The 7,613-nt window shown below is 34.4% G+C and overlaps 1 pseudogene; it reads left to right on the top strand.

The window, feature by feature from the left end:
- Positions 1 to 1,164: 1,164 nt before the first annotated feature.
- Positions 1,165 to 3,000, top strand: LOC149547069 (subtilisin-like protease SBT1.7 pseudogene; annotated as a pseudogene).
- The last annotated feature ends 4,613 nt before the right edge of the window (positions 3,001 to 7,613 follow it).

Here is a 7,613-nt window from a genome sequence, read left to right as displayed (position 1 = left end):
TTGTGTGGAGATTGATCATACCATAGTTCTCATTGTCCTATATGTTTTATATGAGAATTGTCTCTTTGGGAATGACAAACATCTATGAGAAAATCATTCCTTGTCCATTTTCATACTTGTGAGTCTTGATGGTGCATGGAATGTTGTGTAATGGTGAAATAGGGGATTGGAGTTGGAAATGGCACTCTAATCATCCAACTTAGCAAAAAATAAATATCATATGGGCTATGTTAAATTTCATGCAAACTTGCTATAGAATGAGTTTTACATGCCATTTGACAAAATATGGTAGTTTCAAATAGTTAGGAGCTGAAGGAAAGTTATGTTGTATGCTAGGATTAGAGTGTTGAGGAAGCATTAAGGTTCATCTGCACACAAGTAATCCACAAGTTATATATAAAGGCTAGTGAGAACAAGTACCTCTAGTACACATATCAATGCAACTATGTTGAATAATTGTCATTGCATAGTAGTGTTCTTATTGTGATTTATCTCTCTTATACAAAAATGTTGTGTGTGTACCTCTTTTATACATTTCAAATGGTTCCATGTAGTTTCTATAGCTATTTGACTTCACCAAAATTTAATAAAATAATATATTAGAACAAGAGCTTCTATTCCTCTTGTATTACTATAGCTAATTCAACATGAGGAACCCTCTTTCTACCACAGAGAAAATAATCTTTACTCGTTTAAAAAAAATATATAATGAAGTTTTCACTTGAATTTTACCTCAGACAAGAAGCACGAACTTTGATGCTTACACCCCAACATGAACTTTCCGCGAAACCAAATATGCTTTACATGCATCACATTTGACTCACTTTTATTTACTTCAAACAAAATTACTTAAAAGAAACCATTTTTTGAGCGCTAAGATTCGAACTCTTTTCCATCTTCTCTCGGAAACCTCGACGCAAAGAAGTCTTGTTACGTTGCTCTCTTTTTTCTGCCGTGACTTCTGCCTTGCGCAGACAGTATCTTCCCGCTTTCGTCGGATGCTCAATTTCCTCGTTCCTTACCGTCGGATTGTAGACTTTATCATCCTTTACAAAAAGTATTGCTCAATTTCCAGCTCATTTGTTATCGTCAGACTGTCCACAATTATCTCCACATTTTCTTCTCCACCAAGACTTTGCTTCGGCCCACTAGAGCCTGCTACTCCTGTTAAATAACCCCTCGCGGCCATGTAATTCCCTACACCCAACGTTTTTCTTCAATACTCAAAATGTGTAGCCCGACCTCCCCCCTCTCCGCGCTTCTAGCGTTTCTGCTGCTCTTCCTATCCACCGCAGCAAGTGTCAACGGAAAAAAGCCATACATCGTCCATATGTTGAAATCCATGAAACCCCCGCACTTCAGTTTGCACGAGCACTGGTACCATTCAATCCTCACCCAGGCCACTTCCAATGCCTCCAAATTAGATCCAGGTGTCCTCTTGTACACCTATCACACAGTCCTCCATGGCTTTGCGGCCAAACTGACCAGTGCGGAGGCTGCAGCTTTGGAGAGCGTTAATGGCTGTCTCGCAGTGATTCCATCGGCTCTGATTAAACTTCATACCACGCACTCACCTCACTTTCTCGGCCTTGCCGATGATAGAGGACTGTGGGCGAAGCATTTGAATCGGGGTGAAGATGTGATAGTGGGCGTGTTGGACACGGGAATATGGCCGGAGAGTGAGAGCTTCCATGACGAGGGTCTCGGCCCCGTTCCCTCCAGATGGAAGGGCAAGTGTGAAAGCGGAGACCGATTCGATTCGTCTATGTGCAACAGAAAACTCATCGGAGCAAGATTCAATTTCTCGGTGGGCTACAAATCGCATGTGGGCAATAATTTCATATCTCCAAGAGACAGGCAAGGCCACGGCACACATACTACTTCTACTGCTGTGGGTTCCGCTGTAAGGGGAGCCAACTACAACGGCTTTGGCAAGGGAACGGCTATGGGGATCGCTCCTGCGGCGAGACTGGCTGTTTATAAGGTCTGCTGGGGAGAGAAGGGCGGCTGCGATGCGAGCGACATAGCTGCTGCAATGGAAAAAGCTGTCCAAGATGGTGTTGACATTATTTCTATGTCGATTGGCCCCCTGTTGGAGAAACCATTTTACGCGGATCACACTGCGCTGGCAGCGTTCGGGGCGATGGAGAAGGGTGTATTCGTTTCCGCCAAATTCATCTTCTGTTAAAAACACGGCACCGTGGATGACCACAGTGGGCGCCAGCAGTGTGGACCGAGAGTTTCTCTCTTTTCTAAGCCTTGGCAACGGGGAGCACTTCAAGGGGTTGTCTTTTTACAGAGGACCAGGGACTCAAAATCTGCCTCTGCTCTACGATTTCTGCGGTGATCGGGGTCTCGATCCTCACATTTTCAAAGGTAAACTTGTGCTCTGTACTTCGCAAAGCGATAATTCAACGGAAAAAGCGAGGCTTGTGAAGAGGGCGGGCGTAGCAGCATTGATCGCTGTGGGAGACAATGATAAGCCCATCGATCAGCCATATTTGCCGGCTACGAAGGTGAGTTCTACAGCGGCGGAAAAGATAAAAGCATATGTCAACAGCACCGCTGCACCCACGGCCACGATCAATCCCACGGGGTTGACCTCCGTGGGAAAAAAGACGGCTCCTATCGTGCCCGGGTTTTCTTCGAGAGGTCCGAGCCTTAATTTCCCGGAAGTTCTTAAGCCCGATATAATTGCGCGCGGTGTTAACATCTTGGCGGCTGTTGGCGGCGGCTTCATGATACATTCCGGGACTTCAATGGCGTCCTGAGAGATTGTGTGGGAATGCATCCAAGGTGGAATGCATATCGTTCGTAGCCCAATTGTCATCCTCTGGACCCTTTGAACTGTAGCAGCTGTGAATTTCGGAGCTGATAAAAGTTTATGTGGCTTTTAACAAATTAAAACGGATTATCGACGAAGCATTAGACTATTTTCTCACTGGATGCACATTTGAGGCATTTTAATATATTGAAATCAGGCGTTGCCCATTTTCACTATTCTTTGCGCTCGTTTTCAGTTTTGTTTTCTAGTGTTGATTCACGATTTGGCTTATGTTTGAGAGCCACAAAAAAACACTCTTTTTAAAATTAAAAAAATTGTTCCATTTTTTAATCATTCAACTTTTAATTATTAATTTATTAATAAAAATAAAGAACATTGAAATTTTTGTTGTCCAAATATAAGTTATATTTATTAGTTTTTATCAAAAACAATAAACTTTAAAATATTTATTATATTTATTTTGTTTATCATTATATGATATTTTAAAAATTTTAAGATAAAAATATTTAATTTTTGTCAAAACTAATATTATTTATCTAATCGATCTTTTTATAAAATTTTTAAAATTGTGTAAAATTTTTATAATTAATATGTTTTGATTTTATTATTTAAAAATGACAATTTTCTATTCTATTATTAATTAACGATCAAAACAACTAGTGTATAAATGAAATTACCACTTAAATTCTATTGCATTTTTAATATATCTGTTTATAGAACTTCGATTATATCATTATAATTCACAATTTAACTTTATTGATATCTTATTATTTTAATAATATTAAATACTCACTTTTCTACCCCTTTAAGACATCCATCTCTCTCGTTATTATACATTAAAACAAACTCTATTATAAAATAATTCTTATTATTAATTAAATAGTATACTCTATTTTAGAAAAGCCTATTGAAGGATATATGAGAAGAATTTATCCTCCTTCTACCCTATCCCTTTTAAAAGTATTCATATTAAAGGAAACTGTTAAGCCACCATGCATACCACCACTGATGAAAATCAATGTAGTTTTCAACCCAAAACCAAAGTACAAACCCATTATCATTCATAGATATTCCATAGAAAAAACATTACTTTATGATCCGCATGAATCCTACCAATTTCGCACAATATCATAAGCTATGGGAATAAGAATATTGGTGCAAGTGGTAAAGCAATAAGACAAACTTGAGCAACTTTATTTTGATTTACGATTTTTTGGAAACTATGAGTTGTACAACTACTGTTTCAGCGAAACAGTGTCGAGGAAGGGAAGAAGACGATGAATAAATGCAAATAAATCACATAATGTCGTTTCTCTGTTACCGCCCCTTGTTCGAACATGCAAACCAGTTGGTCTACTTTGCTACAATAATAGTGCACCACAGACAACGAGTAAAAACAAAACTACATATTTAAAAGGCAAAGTACTGTCACGACTGGCTATGAACGCAAAAAACATAAGAGACATAAAATCACAATTTGGAAGATTTAATTTCCAACGCTAGTTATTTCGCCAGCCATTACACTTGAGATGTACTTTTTCATGCTGATTGTAAGAGACTTTAAAAAATTTAAACTTTAAAAAATGATGGTAATGCATTGTGAGTGCATTCTGCTCATGAGCAGTAGAACTAAAACTTCATCACTTCTCAATATTAGATTGTCATCAAAATCTTGCGGCGAAGCTGTGGAGGAGCTCGAATGATCGGCCGAACAGAGAGAGGCAGACCTCAAGCTCTCTTATGAGGTTTTCAATGGGAGGCGTCAGCGGGACAACAAGATCAACTTCCATGTTGTCGACAACAGGATCAACTTCCATGTTGTCGTCAACAGGATCGACTTCCATGCTGTCATCATCAAGATCGACTTCCATGTTGTCGTCATCAAGATCAACTTCCATGTTGTCATCAACAAGATCAACGTCCATGTCGTCATCAAGATCAACTTCATTTCTTGATGAATAACTTAAATGCCGCTGCATTTCTACTATTCTTCCGTTCAGTAATCTCCTCATCTCTTCTTCTTTGGTCTGGTTATTTTCGAGAGAAGGGAGTATGGGGTTCGTTGAGCTTCTCATGCTGACCTCCACCTTATTCTTTCTCTTTGTCAGGAGCTTTCGAGAGGCCTGGATTGGCAGGCTTACAGAATTATTCAAGTCGATGGAAAAACGAGGGCTTGCACAGAAAAAAAAACAAAATCGATTAATTCTGAAAGAGATCGTTTTGGAAGGCAACAATTTCAATGTAAAGACCCTACCAAATTTATAGTGAAGTAATTCTGCTATTTCCAATTATGAGAGAGTCATTTATTAGTTGTTACCAAATTCGCAAAGCAAAAATCGAAATTTAAATGGAAGTTGGGTGGTAAAAGTTAGCAAGATGGCATCTTGAAATAGAAACAAGATTGTTGTTTCCCTGGTAGGAAGATTTGCCGAAATAAATATATCTACAAATGAGATGGTATACTTTTGATTCATTAAATACACTTATTACTTCTGAATATGTTGCCATGCTAGCAATTTAATGGAGATTTAATTAAGATTTGAAATTAGTTAGCCAATATAAGTAAATAGGAAAATTTTAATTGGGATAAGGAAATATACAAAGTATTTAAAGGGCTGGTCGTGGAGGGTTAGGTGGTAGGGATGGCTTATAGCTAATTAAGCTTATATGAATTCTTAGAAGTAGTTCAACTAGAAATTGATTAATTTTTTTATTTAGAAAATTTCATAAGAGATTTATGAGAATTAGTTTGAATAATTGAGATATAATTAGGAATGAGTTAAATAGTATATTATGTAAATAATTATTTATAATAGATTTTTTTTTTAATTTTGAAATTTAAATCATTGTATTAATAAGAACTATGATGGTGGTGGAATTCTTATCTTATGTTAAATACAAAGAATATAATTGTTCTATTGTTAAAATATAGTGACTAAACAAGAAACACAATAAGAGTAGCAACAAAACTTCAAGTAAATTCATTTTGTTTAAAATTGGAGATAATTAGGGAGCTCATCTCACTTAGAAATCACAATATTTGTTTGCACAATCAACTAATTAGAATTGGGGCCAAACATAAATGGATTAACAAAAACTAAAAGACAAATGGATAGAGTACTTATTATGGTTCAAAAAAATGAGTTGAGCATTTTCTAATAGTTATTATAGCACTTGTTGACTTATTGTCCAATATTTCATTAATTCTTGTGAAATTAAAGTTGTTACTGCATGAGTAACCATAATTGAATTAAATGCATTCCTTAGATCTAGAAAGTAACAAATCATGTAATAAAGTTGGCCTCTTTCTGCCTTGAATTCTGGCATAATTTTCAAGATGTCGTGAACAGTGGAGGAGGACAATCATACAAATGTGGAACATTGATGGCTGTTGGGAATAATATCGATTTTCATATGGACAACGTCTTATTTCATATGGACAACGTCTATAAACATATCATTTTCTTTACGACAATGACTTTACGTTGCAGTCAATGTCTCTCTTCAAGTAACTCGACTACTTATTATTAGTTTAGTTCCTGCCGTTGGCAGAATACTAACGCATCGGTCAGATGCAAATAAATGTCAACGACTTTTTCCATGATTTTTATCTTATACATAAATTTGTAATGTTGACCTATTTTCTATGATTTTAACATATGGAAAAAGGCTAATTATTATTGGGATTGGTGGGGAGTAAAAATAGTAAGGGGAAAAATTAATTTTTATTATATATTAATATAGAATTTTCAAAACTTTGCAAATAGATTGATTTATAAGAATTTTATGAATGCATTATTACAACCTTATCTTTTCCTTATCTTTTTCACATTTGTGACAAGTAGATTAACGTTTTATAAAACACTTATTTTTATCCTCCACCTCACAAATGAATGTCTAATCAATAATAATTATTACTATTTATTTTTATTACTAAATTTTTTAATCCAATATGTCTAATTAATAACAATTATTACTATTTATTTTTATTACCAAGTTTTTAAATCAAATATAGAGTTTAGTATTTCAATTTGTTATTTTTAAAAAACTTTGATTTTTTAGTAAATGTACTTGAATTATTGCTATCATTTTACTTTTATAAATTAAAAAAATTAAACAACATTCTTTTTTAAATATATTTTATAATAGTGTTTGTAATATGTATAATTGATTAGTGTTACAATTTAAAAATTATATTATTTATTTAAACAATTTATCATTTAGCTTAAATATATTTAAAGCTTAAATATATTTTTTAATATTAAATTAATACTTATATTTTACATCAAAAAACATAGTGAAGGAAAGAACCACAAAAAAAAAAGATACTTCAATTCTAAAAGACGTATAAATTATTATTAAGTTTTCCTAAACTATGTACTAAAATTAAATAGTTATATGTTATTTCTTATTTATTATATTATATTCATTCATTAACATTAATTTATATGTATTACATCTATATATTATTTACAAATGTACATATTAAATTATATACATATTATTTCATAATTAAAAATTACTTTATTCTATGAAAACACATGAGCCATCTATCAGATGACAAGTGCAATTCTAGGAAAAAATCAATGCATTCACAATCCTAATTTACAACTATTTAACCTTATTCTCACTCACCTACACCTCTACTACACCTCTACAATAACAGGAACTATGACGCATTGCGTCTCTTGTATTATTTTTGCATCGATCGTAACTTAATTAATTGCCTTTCTTTGGACTATGCTCTAGATCATCTATAGTAAATTATTTTGTCATATTTGATGTAAATTATTTTGTTGTATTTGATGTATGCTCAACATCTTTTCTT

This window comes from Cupressus sempervirens, chromosome 7 (genome assembly GCF_028749045.1).
Source record: "Cupressus sempervirens isolate cs-2001-9-10 chromosome 7, ASM2874904v1, whole genome shotgun sequence".
Classification (NCBI taxonomy): Eukaryota; Viridiplantae; Streptophyta; class Pinopsida; order Cupressales; family Cupressaceae; genus Cupressus; species Cupressus sempervirens.
This window is presented reverse-complemented; position numbering and strand designations above follow the sequence as displayed.